The sequence below is a fragment of the Rhyacophila brunnea genome, unplaced genomic scaffold (assembly GCF_057557595.1).
Source record: "Rhyacophila brunnea isolate RB1 unplaced genomic scaffold, BYU_Rbru_1.0 scaffold_4, whole genome shotgun sequence".
NCBI lineage: Eukaryota > Metazoa > Arthropoda > Insecta > Trichoptera > Rhyacophilidae > Rhyacophila > Rhyacophila brunnea.
In genome coordinates, this window is record NW_028233068.1 from 12,973,468 (window position 1) to 12,987,943 (window position 14,476).

Genomic DNA, 14,476 nt, shown 5'->3' on the forward strand with positions numbered 1-14,476 from the left:
GTTAAAATTTGTCGCAATTAAGTATGTGCACCTATAGCATTGTGGCCTATGTGCATGGGCGCGAAAACCGAGAGATGTGTTTTTTTCCGAGTTTTCAAAATTATGTATGTTCAATAATTAGAATGTGACATTCTTAAATCTTGTGAATTATTCGTTGAATAAAAAAAATAGTTAAGGAAAATTAAATTATAGCTAAAACAATCATACTGATAATTTGAAAAAAAAAACAAACAGTGTTATATTTTTTGTTAAAATTTTAATAGTAGAGCTTAGAGCGTAGTTGATGGTTTGAATAGTGTTTTGGATGTGTAGCCGGAATCATTGCGTGGTTTTCAGTGTACGCGAGTGAAGGACAAAGCATTTTATGGAGACAAAAGCTATTCGAATTGTTCGGTCGTGGGCCCGATCGATAATACAGGAAACCTGGCTAGTCAATGGTGCAGAAGTCATAAACCTTATAATATAGGTTAAATTCTTTAAATCGTTCATTGCACTGTTAAAACTTTAAACTATGTAGATACTAGGTTCATAGATATCTTGTAACTCCATATTTGGTCTACAGATAGATAACTATCTAGCAGTGGCGAAGGGTGGAGGTAGGCTGTCAAGACCCTCCATAAATATTGCACACAAAATTTTGTCAGTCATACGTATTTGTTTTCATTGAAATAAAATGATATAATCGACAAATGGTGTTGGTATTCAATTAAACGCTGCGATAACCAACCTATAATTGATAATAGTAAAAATATCCTCGTCTATCTATAAAATACTTATCTAAAATTATGCAATTAAATCATACACAACTTTGGATATTTTATAGATAGAATAATATTTTTATCTATTATAGTTTGATTTAGGCAGGAATTTAAAAAATAAACGAACAATATATGAAATATTATGTATTCTTAATCCAACGAAAACAAATAATTAGTATGAATGAAAAAATGTGCATAATTTTGTCGTATCGCCCAAAATATACCAGAGTATTATAGTTTGTTTTAGGTAGAGTTTAATTGATTTTTAAAAACTAACCAACACCATCTGTAAATTGCAGTCAATAAAAACAAACGCGTATAACTAACAAAGTGTATTGTGCATTATTTATGGCGGATCTTAACAGCCTACCTTCAGCCTTCTCTACTGCTATCTAGTAAAGTTGACCAGCACAACTAGCTGCCACCGATCAAAAATCAACTTGTGAACGGCCACAACAAACGCCAGTGGCATAATAAAATATTTCAATTATTTAAAAAACCAATGAAATAAAATACTTACATTAAGTAATATATAATAGAAATGTTTGGATTTATAAAAATATTAGAGGTAATTAACCTTTGTTTTAACTCGATTGTAACAATTGGTTGAAAACAAGATTAGGAGGACATTTTGTATTTAAGACACACACAGTGTACATACAGTTTGGCTAGAATCTGTGAATAACTATTAACATTGCCGTTGTGTTTTTTTTTCTTTTCTATTCATAAGGACAATCAATTACAGGTTTAAACTCAAATGAAAACTATTAGTTGTGTAGTCATCTGAAATTTTCCAAAAGGCTAGGATATCTACGTAGGTAAATAATGGATTATATTATAAAGTTGAAAGTAATGCAGGTTGTCAATCTGTTTAGGAGTATAGGGTCAATTTATATTTCATACACTAACACATAGGTACTCAGCAACTGAAACACAAATTGGCTACGTGTGCAGGTGTGAAATCAAAAATCAGCGAAAATTTACGGTGGAAAACTGAAATGGTGCATTGGATCGGTAGGTACTTAAATGGAAAATTAAAATAAACAATCACAAGATAAAAAAAACTTTTTATATACAACGTTTTTAAATTTTCTGTTGAATTATATAAACTTGACTTGACTAGCTTAAACGATCAAAAAAAACATATTGATTTCAATAGTAACGCACGTATATATTAATAATTTAGTTGCTAGGACCCCAGATCCCTTAGCAACCAATAATGGTGTCGAAATAACTTTTCATACAAAACAGAATTAACTGAAAATGAATTCAATTCTACTTAAAGATGGCTAAAAGTATTAAAAATGCATTGGCATCGTGTTCTGATATCTTCTAAAAGTTTCAAATGTCTAGCTAGTCGGGAAGTTAGTTAAAAATCGATTGCAAGATTTGTACCGGACAAAGAACCACCGGACAAATAAGAATACGAACTAAAAATATTAGCATCAACAATGTGATGAAGAAATACACATGTGAAGTTTCAGGTCATCAGGTTCATCATTCCTGATTGAATTTTACTCACCATTTATTAATTTCTATTATTTTAATTTATTGGACGCCCAATGTTGGGTCACGGTGTATTAGGTCTGTTAAATACACATTGTTTTTCAATACGTATTTAGAGTTAATGGACCTAATATGTTGAGCAAGTGGCAAATATCCATTTCTCGTAAAAACAAAAATCTGTTAATAAAAACCTCCACTCTTTGGAGGCCCATTTATGATCTTATTAGGATCGGGCACGGTCAATATTTATATATATAATATATATTCTTTGTAAATCTACAACAGGTCAAAAGAACCCATGACAGTAGTGTAGTGAAAAAGTTGTATAATTGAAACAATCACAAACACCCAGGCTTTGAGAAAACCACTTAAATATCGTCACCTTAATACTACAACTAGATAGCGTCTTGATTTTCACTGTTTTTGAGAATATGATTCTAAATTTATTTCTCTACAAAACGATAAAACTAGGTAAGTCAGACGTTAATGGGAACTGTATTAATTTTGTGTTCGAAAATATTAGATAACTTTAAAACCATAAATCCATTAAATAAATAAAATAAATAAAATATCTACAATATTTTTCATTCAATAGAACATTATTTAATTATTCTCAATTAGGCAAAGCACAATTTTTCATTTTTATGAAATAATAATTTTAGCCTAGATTTATATTACTTAATCAAGTAAAGTTCAAATTTCATTTTTGCAACAATGACCAAATCAGAGTTATCTAGTTGTAGTATTGAGGTGACGATATATTGTGACCTCACCTTCTTCAAAATTTTGGTCATATTGCAGTGACAATTTTCAAGAGATACAGTATTTTAGAGTGTACCATTACGTGCAACAACACCTCCAAGTGTTCCGATTTCATTGAACATTAGACCGATTTGATTAGCATTGAAACGTCATCCAACTGTCAAACGTTTCAACTAGATCAAGTAATTTGTAATGTTGTTGTGTGATTTATCATCAGTCACGTTTAAATCTAAATATAAAAACTGAATAAATCTCAATATTTTGTTTTTTTTTTATATATAAAATTAGATAGCACGGTTCCGTGGTTTGTGTTCATGAATCCGGCCGCCAAAATCACGATGTCGAGTGGGCAACACTCGTTTGGTTAGGATGACGATAGACTAAAATGTTATAATCTCCTGGCCAACCGAATCGAATTTATGAATAAATAAATGTATGTGTTGATAAAATGGTGAAACTGAATGTTGTCCAGTGTAAAAAGAGCACAAAAAAATGTCAAAATTGAGACTACAATACCCAGTTCCCATTTTTAGACACACATTTCATTAAGTAGTATACGCATTTATTTACACATTAATAATTATATTCTGAAATATTATATCTTGGAAATGGTCTATTTAATGCTCATGAAACGTCAATGAATAAGTTAAATTATATGTATTTTCATAACCAGTAAACATGGCGAAATTTGATCATTGGCATCCTGTTACATTGATTTTTTTGTCTATCGATAAGTAATTGTCCTTAGGTAGATACATATGCTTTAGAAAAAAATATGGGAGGAAAGAGGTTGATTTGAATTTACAAAAATAATAACAAATTTTTAAAGAGCTATTTTATTTAGGACTACATCGCTAAAGAAAGGATTAAGAACTATAATAATAGCTGTCATTTCACAGCTAATAATATATATAAAAGTGATTAATATTTATTAGATAATTAAATTAGTTAAATCATGACCTTTTAACGCCAGTTTAATGTTTCAGCAAACAGCTTAAATGACTAGCATCCAAATATTTCCTCCTAAATGACTGCATCTTAAATAGTTAATTTATATTTTCGATTCGAGTAAACTTTACGTCGAAATATGGACGAAGCATAAATATTTATTCACAATCGTTATATTCAAAAGTTTAGCGAAGCTTTACTTCGTAAAATTGTAAACTTTTCGAAGTGTTTAAAATTAAAAGCACTCTCAGGAACTTTGCGTTTAAATGCGAACAAAGAGTGAGTATTTTTATGGCGCGATAAGAGATAAAAGAAAAATGCTCTTGTCGAGTTGTTTCGGGTCAGTTTATTCCAGGTGTACTCAATGCCTGGACTATAAAAATGAACAATACCTACAGTTTTTAAAGATTTTTGTTAAGCTTGTTATATCTAGTACCTATATACCGGATCTGCGTTGAAAAAAGTCTTGGCCAGACAAGGATGGGATTTGGAATAGATAAGCTTAGTCGCACATTGGAAATCGTCTCGACTGGGATAATAGTCATAAATCAAACCTGAGCGCAACATGCGACTTTCTTATGTGTGTATAGCAAGGCCTTGAGAGGACAGTGACGTCACTCGACAAACCAGAATGAATGACGAAGTGCGACATTTCGGGATCGTACCTGCGCTGCATGTCTTGTGAAAATAGTTGTATGTGCCTCCAGATGTTTTTTTTCAAACTGAATAATCGCATTCGACCAATCTGCGGAGCTCCATTTGGCAAAGTATATTTTGTGAATAACGATGATGTCACATCGACGTATTTGACACGTACGAGACGAGTTTTGATGTGAGAGCCGGCTAAGGGATATGATAGAGATAGACAATTGGATAAAATGGATTTAAAGGTAATAATTCTTATCAATTGAACATTTATGTTGACTTATGTTGACTCTCTTGTGATATTAAGTGTCGAGATTACGCAATTATTACTGTTTGTATTTTTTTTATTTTTCGGGATTTCGGCATTCGGGATTTCGACTTTCGGGATTTAGGCTTTCGGGATTTCGGCCATTCGGGATTTCAGAATTCGGAATTCCGTCCTTCGGGATTTCGACCCAAACCCCATTACTGGCTACCGGGAGTCGCATGAGGTCCTTAAGCTGTGTGTTGGACACGCCTGGTCGAAAGTGAGTTGGTAACGATAAAGTTTTTTTTATTCTGTTGAATCATTAATAACTGTGTATTAGACAATGGAAAAAAAAGCAAATACATTATCAAGTGTTTTACGGCTATTGTGACGCGTGACTCGATTCGTTAAGAGTCAGTCATTCGAGAAGATCTTTTTAACCATGTCAGTAGAGTAGTCCGAATTGTAATAGTCCTCAAATGATAAGGTTGTGTTATAATATTTATATAACTTTAAAACATACATAATTTGGAAAACACTTCTGAGAAAATATATTATAAATCAATAGAAAAAATCCTTTTGAAAAAAGTAGGAACCGAACCTGCATCTCGCGGGTTCCCTCAGGTTCTCAGAAGTGTTTTCAAAATTATGTATGTTTAATAATTAGAATGTTACATTCTTAAATCTTGTGAATTATTCGTTGAATAAAAAAAAAGTTAATTATAAGTTTTAAAAATGAAAAAAATTTAAATAAAATTATTGGGATACACAAATTGACCATTAAATTTAATATTTTTTGGTATATTTATAATTTTGAACACCACCAATACAAGATTATGACGTGATGAATTATTAGCATGGACCCCACAAGAGGGGAGGGGAGGGCTCTGATAGGACTCTAGTCTAGGGGCTCGGCGTGGCGGCGAATAAGCAAACCAAACAAGCCAGATAAATACATCACAATTTTGCTCTAATATTAAAAAAAGTCAGAAAATATTAACGATTTTAAACATGTTTTTTATTATTGTGCATCGGTACTCAATATCTCTATAATTCAAGTGGGTGTATTAAAAAATACAAAAAACCGCTAAACATACACTGAATATTAAATCTACCCTTAATTTTACCTCGATCACCATTTGGAAAACGATACTGTTGAGCCTCACACTGCCCTTAAACTTAGCTAGGTAGGAACGCCCGCCAAATATCCTGGCCTGGGGCCCATTTCAGGATGTGGTGATCATGCTTATGAGTCAATAAAATAATATCTAGGTCATCATCACAATCATTTATGGCACTACAACCCTAGGTGGGTCTTGGCCTCCTTCAAAAACTTCCTCCATCCTGGACGATCCATTGCCGACACTCTCTAATTGTTTTGACCGAGCATTTTTTTCCGGCATTCTATGCACGTGGCCAATCCAAGGCAGCCTCTGCATTTTCATATGCCACGTGATCTTTTCGCCCCAATAAAGACAAGTATGTATAGCTTCTCATTATACCTTGACCTCCAGATGCCACCTTCTTGAACAGTCCCAAAGATTCTTCACAAATATCTCCTCTCAAAGATATCCATACTTCTCTCATTCTGTTTGCTGAGTGGCCGGCATTCTGATCCATATGTTAATACCGGGCGCAGGAGAATTTTATAATTGGTAAAAGTATCTACCCGAATCATTGCGAATAATTTATTATTATAACTATTAAATAGTCATAAAAATAAATTATTAAGTAAGTTACTTGAGATAAACATAAAGGACCCAACTAACATTTTTAAGTATTTCGAGTTATGAATGGGAACTAATCTTAAATATCCCAAAGTTCAATTTGCCAAAGAGATCCAAGTTACATTCGACGTAGTTCCCAATTTATTTACATTATAGATATTTGAAACGTCTAAATTTCTGTTATGAAAAAGGAACCAACTGCAAAGTATCTGTCATAGTCAGTATCAAAGTATCAGAAGAAGCAAGAGGTCAAGGTTTCTTTGGTGGTATGGAGTACTCTATTTTTACCTTAGGTTATTTTGCTTGAATTATTAAAGATATGCAAATATTTATTTACAGTTTGATATTTTATGATATAATATGGAATAATAAAAAAAAATAATCACATGTTGGTTCTTTATGTAAAATAGTTTCTAGTGTTAGTTTGTATGGAAATAGTCATAAAGTGAAAAGGATCCAACAGTATTATTGATTAATATCCTAAGATAATATATTACTGTATTTTGAATTCTTTAATTTGGTAATAAAGATATATTAATAATTGTCACAATATTATTTAACAGTTTTCAACATGTACATAATTTGAACCTCAATATCTCCATTCAGCAATTTTTCAGTTGGGTCTTTTATGTTTATCTCAATCCAATTAGGACTAGTTAGATCGTTTTCATACGTTCTTTGTAACAAAAAACTTATCAAAAGTAAAGTTATTAGATAAATAATATTGATTTTATCTTCTCTAAATACAGGGGTGGGTAATATCAGCATCATTAATAGGTTCTGGCGTAAAACTGTTTCAGAGAGACCAAACCGAACTAAAGTAATATGTTTTGCTTTGTGCAAACGAGGTCCGAAGTTGGTCGGAAGTCACGAGGAGGAGCATTACAGGGGACCTGGCTACTAGCCAACAGCCACCAGACAAAACTCTCAATCCTCCATTACGGAGGATCATATTTTACGACCTGCCCCACTAGAATTTCGCCAAACAGTGGCGGCTATACTAACAGTTAATATTAAATATATTTTTATTTTATTCAATAAAATATAGTACTGTTTATTGTAGATATTTTGAAGTGTGAAAGATGACGCCTTAGGATAGTTTAACATTGCAAATTCCAGGCAATCTTACTTCAATGCTTTGATATACGATTATAATAATATTATATTCATGTGATGTGTTTTCTTAATGCGATAACAATATCTATTTTATAACAAGCGTTTTTCTTCGTGTCAGGAAACTTATACGTATGCAGCTCACCGTGAAATGCTGTATCGGAAATATATAGCCGTATAATAAAGACCGTCCAACCTCTTTGGTTCGTATTATAGTACTGACATAAAATTTGTGTCTAAATAAAACACGGTTCTTGTCGGTTTACAGGAAGCCAGCAGCAAACAAATTTTGAAAATAGCCGATATACTGGATTATTAATTTGTTAGGTTAGGTTGGGTCAGTCTAGGTTAGTTTGGTTAGGTTTTCATTGTTGAATTCATGAATTTTGCCAAAACCAGCTATGACAATAAAATTGAATTAATTTTCATATTGAATCTAATAAAATTGAAGACCGTGTATATTGGTCGTCTTTTTCCGATAAGAAAGCTCACGGCGAACTGTCCTAGGGTGAAATGTTTTACGTACAATTTACATGTAACCGTTTTCCTAATGCAGACACTGAAGGTGAAGTCTAGCCTAGCCTAAGCCTAGTTAAAGTTGTAATTTTTATGAAAAGTTGACAATATGCTAAATAATAAAATACTTGCTGCTTTGTAATATTATATATTTTTGACACCAGCAATGTGCGAATAGTTGAGTGTTCGCTTATAAAGTCACGTGACTTATGAAGTCATATGATGATTTTCAATGCCCTTTTATTGTAAAAAATCTTTAACAAACCTCTTCGAGAGACGGCTAAGATCCTCATCGGAAGAAGACAAACATAAGCAAAGTGTATTCCAGTTTTACAATAAATATCCATACAATACGAGAGATATACGTAACATATTTACGCCATTATTTGACTATAGTTTTGTCATAATATTGTCAAATTGGCAATTTCATTCAATTATATTAGTAAGACTATATCCACGTTTTGATAGAATATATTCAGGGAGATTTTGTGATCATAATCATGGCCACATCCTAGAAATATTTTATTTTCATTTGTCTGTTAAGTTTAAGATTAGTCGATTACTTATTTCACAAAATAATATACTGTAGAATGATGTATCTAACCACTGAGTTATTCTGTTATATCCGCGCGAAAAACGTACGTACAATTTTCTAACAGCAGAGTTGAACACACTGTTATGCTTTTCATAGTTTCCTACAATATTGGAAATTTATGAGATTATCAAAATATCCCTATTTCTTTCAACCATCGTTGAATCTAGATACTCTAATCCATATGAAATTCATCACCCTACAAGTTCCAGTTCTGCATGTGTGTAAGTGGTAGTTTCTCGTCTGGTAAAATCAGGAAAGATGTGCAGTTTTTTTCAGTAAAGACTGCTCAAAATGTATTTTTTAAGACGCCATGATAAGAGCCTGTATGTGAAGGACTTCTTTTCCAATATGGCCAATACAAGAGAATCGTCTCATTTTAACAATATGTGTAGTAATGATACTGAAATTTGGTTGCCAATATTCCACCTGTAAGAAAAAGATAAAATAAGTAGGCGCATAATATTATATAGGTAGATAGCTACCTAATACCTATAATTGAAATTTTGCATTTCACTACGGTCCGCCGTCGTTTGCACCTATCGCAAGCAATAACTACCAAATTATGACTTGCTTGTAAGCAAATATCGACCTAGGCGACAACACAATTTTCATACCCTTGGCACTATGATATTATTCTCTTGAGCAGTAATAAAAAACAATAGTTTAATTTAATACATACTCTCTATTGTAAAATTGATTTTTATTCTTTGAAACATTATTGAAAACAAGTGGGTAGTAGATACCACTACGATAAAGCAGAACTGAATAATCGTATGAATAAATTGAAAAACAATATGTATTTTCCAGACCCAGGATTCGAACCTGGGACCCTCAACATTATAAGCTTCTCGACAATCGTGGGCGACATATTACGCCCAGAAAAAAATCGGAGTGTTTGCATAACTACCTACAAATAAATATAATACACATTTATTATCATCATCGGCTGGAGTAGATCATCTACTGAATAAAGGAGTGCCCTATCTCCTTCAACTCTTCTCCGTCCCTAGATCTTTGCTGCCACGTGCATCCGAACTTTATAAGTTCATCGATCCAGCAGTTTTTAGGGTATCCCTGATGTTTAGTGCCCCTTATGTATCACTCTATGACGACATTTGGCCAGAGGTTGTCCATTCACCAACCGATATGTCTATACCATTCCATTTCATCTGTTTGGTGACCTTTATCACATCTCGTACTCTCGTCTGCATCCGTATCTATCGGTTTCTGTGGTCTCTCCGCGTTATGCCCAACATGCACATATCCATGCCACATTGCACTACGTACAACAACATGGTGTTATATGGTTATGGGTGTAGGTGTCTTAATAGATGTTTTACGAGGAATGTTTGTTAGCTACACTCTAACACAGTGAGTGATGTATAAACAATAATAATCGCCCATCCAATACAAACCACAAGTGTTAAAATCGTCATTTTCTGTTTCATATGCAACCGTAGGATTCATAATATAATTATTATACTTTTAAAATAGCAGACATAGAAATCATTAGGATAACAAAATAAATATCTTCACACTCTAGATAATATTTTGGGCAGACGTGCTCAGCGTTGGTCAAAATGTAGCTTTTATTGTATATTCAAAGCATTTTATTATTCAAAAATGGGCAAGATTAACACATTTGAAGATAATTCTATTTTTTTAAACGGTACATGTTCAAACACGCGCGTTAACATGATCTTACTCCCTGCTTTAGTTTTAGTTTGTCAATTTATGGCTACGGCCGTATGTTGTAGCTTAACCACTGGGGAATGCCAAAAGAAATGGCGTATTTCAAAAAAACACTACCTTATTCTTAGGTTAATAATTATTATAAAGCAATCATTATTCGTAGGATGTTAATCACACTTGAATGGTCAAAGACATAGCTTATAATTAGTATCTTTAGAATTATCTTCAAATGTGTTAATATTGCCAATTTTTTGAATAATAAAATGCCTAATTCTTGTCAAATTTGGGATCACAGAGATTATCAATATAATTTTTTATCGTAAATATTTCACTATAATAATGTCGACATAAATTATACTTATGGTTTTATAAATGCGTTTAAAAATTAATAAATATAAAAAATCTTAACACCACTGCACATGTATGTACTGAAATATGACTATATTCTAAAACATTAGAGCGAGAGGTTGAAAAGAATACTATTTTATGTAATAAAAATACTTTATGCAGTTATCAAATGTTTAAAATAAATATAAAGGATAATACGGCTTCAAAATAATATAAATATATTATCTACAACGTTTAAGGAATGTCCAGGATCATGCTTTGAAAATGCAATAAAAGCTCAATTTTGACCTACGCTGAGCATGTCCCCCCTTAAAGATGCAAGACTTCAAATACGATTTTCTCGAAATTAAGAATTTGCAGTTACGTATAGTCCTTTTGCATTGGGTGGGCGAATGTAAATACAATTATAGACACGGGTAGGATTCTAAGTTGCAACCAAAATAGCAATGAGGAAGCATTCTTCTTTATCTAGTTCGCTGTGTGCTCAAATCAAGAAGAGTAGATGTAATCTTTTTATATGGTAAATAATTACAAACTGTGACCATTTTTGGCATGCACAGTGTTATCAATCACTCCTTTTATATTAGTTTAATATTATTAGATGCTAAATTGGCAAACATCCATAAATTTACTAAACTATTTATTGTGTTATAAGTTTTGCTCACTCCGGCAACAGAAAGACAAAGGGATAGAGAGAGATGCTGCGCGCTAAAAAGTTTGAGAATGATAAAAGTTATTGATTGACTAGTCATTGGTTTAGCAAGTCATTTTGCCGCAGCTGAAAATTATCTATTCTCGTATAAGTTTGGGCATTGAAAGTTAAATGGAATTTTAAATTAGACGTAAAATAAATTACAATATTTTGGAATTTATTTTTATGTAGATAAATGGTTTGTTTTAAAATAAAAAGGCGTCTCTTCGCCCCGTTGCTCTGACATAACCACTACCCACTTTTCTCTACACCCGTAGAACTTCAAACGTACTGATCCAATATTTAAGTTCCATTATCTCTAAAAGTAAATTAACGGCACCTATGTTTTTTTATATATTTCTATCTAGAAACCTTTCACAATTTTTCGTGTTCGACTGCTTAATCGGCAAACCAACTAACTGCACTCTTGACCATTAGCGATGGTGCCCACAGAACGCCTCGAGCGGGCAAAGTCGGCGTATTCATAACCATAATCACACGTCTCTCGCCGCGCATTACCCTTCACCTATGTAATAAGCGGCCCAAGCAGCACAAAACAATTATTTTTACAGCGTCTCTCATAACAAAGCAATAAAAATATTATATTATTTCAGGGCTTGTCATTAATATTTACGACGACATTATTCAACCAGCGATAAACTGAACACGCAATAAAATTAAACAATGACTTCTCTGTAATTAAATAATTGCTTTTCGCCCGTCGATCGACGAGGCCTCAAGCAGCGTAATTTTGGTAGCCGTGTTCAATGAATGGACTTGTTTGTATTTTCATTAAATCGTATCGCCGAGAAGCGAAAAACGGTGACTCATGCGGCACGCGGGGCGCAAGGCATCATGAAGTCCAGTGGGCGCTGGCGTATTTGATTACGTTGTATTTTTGATGATTTACGTGCCACTTGTAGAAATTTTGCACGAGCGCTGCACTCGCTGCGTCAATGGGCTTTATGCCTTAGAGTTAGAGAGATAGATTTTTATGGTATTTTGTTATAAAGCAGGTTTTCTATGTTGACACAAAATTTCAAAACTTCTAAATCTATAAATAAGTGTTTTATCGTTCTTCACACAAAACAGCTAACTGCAAATGCCAAATTTCATATATCGTAAATGGAACAACTCCGCTCTTTATATACTTTTTATTTATATATAAAAAGGGAACTAAAATAGTGTATTAATTCACACTGCTTATTAATTGTATAAAACAAAATTCTCCAATTTGGAATTGTTAAATTCCGCTCGATAGTTAAATTATTAAGTTTTTTCTCCTTCCTGAACAATTTGCCAAAGTGGAGTTAGCCGGTTTGAAGATTAAGCAGTCGTATTGCATTGTTACCGAATTAGCATTTGTGTATAAAATTTTAAGGCTCTACTTATCTATACGAAAAGTAGGATAAACTGGAGCGTGACAAAAAAACTTAGGACAAAGAAGTTGCACATTTGAGCGCAGGTATCTTTTTAATATTGTACAATAAATTAAAAGTATTCATTTGTTATTCATACAGGAGACCCGGCTTACCTACCTAATATAATATTATTGGCTTAATTTAGTCTTGAGTTAGTTGGTTTAGGATTACTTATATATTTACTGTGGCTCGCTCTGCGCTCTCTTGTCCAAACCAACAAACACCAGTTTAGTGGATAATAATGAATATTGTATACAAAATGTTTGTATGTTGGATCAACATATTTTTTTCAGAGCATTTATGAAAGTACATTTAATACATTTTGCTACAAATGATCTTGCATTCTTATTTTTGAAAAACATTGTTCATATTATATAGATTGTTTTGCTCTAGAGTCTAGACTAAGGTTCAGCGCCACATATCTAAATATGTAATATTATATACCTAAGTATATATTTTGTTCTATTTTCAAAGCATGATCCTGGACATACCTTAAACGTTGTAGACAATCTATTTACATAATTTTGAAGCCTTATTATCCTTTATATTTATTTTAAACATTTGATGACTGCATAAAGTATTTTTATTACATAAAATAGTATTCTTTAAACCTCTCGCTCTAATGTTTTAGAATATAGTCATATTTCAGTACATAAATGTGCAGTGGTGTTAAGATTTTTTACATTTATTAATTTTCAAACGCATTTATAAAACCATCAGTATAATTTATATCGACATTATTATAGTGAAATATTTACGATAAAAATTATATTGATAATCTCTGTGATCCCAAATTTGACAAGAATTAGGCATTTTATTATTCAAAAAATCGGAAAGACTAACACATTTGAAGATAATTCTAAAGATACTCATTATAAGCTATGTCTTTGACCATTCAAGTGTGATAAACATCCTACGAATAATGATTGCTCTATAATAATTATTGACCTAAGAATAAGGTAGTGTTTTTTTAAATACGCCATTCCTTTTGGCATTCCCAAGTGGTTAAGCTACAACATACGGTCGTAGCCATAAATTGACAAACTATAATTGAAGTAGGGAGTAAAATGATGTTAACGCGCGTGTTTAAACATGTACCGTTTAAAAAAAACGGCTAGGTCAAAGCAAATCTTTATATCTCCAGTTATAACACAACTTATTTTCCAAGAAAAAGCAATGTTATTAATAAATTTAAAAAAATGTTTTTTACAAAAACCGATCACAATTAAATTCAATATTAGCACTAAATGACTTTTTTGTACATTAGCCGTAACTGGTTATATTGTAATTTATTTTCAAATTAGACTAATACTTTTAGTAGGTAATCACTGTTAGCTAATAAACCCAGTTTAAACGACAAATAATATTGAATATTTCAATACATATGACTTAAAATAATCGGTTTATGTAAATCGTTTGATTTTTCATATGGCATTTATGTATTTTAAAAATGATTATAGATCATTACAATATAAATTGTATGTCGTTTCACATTTATAATACTATG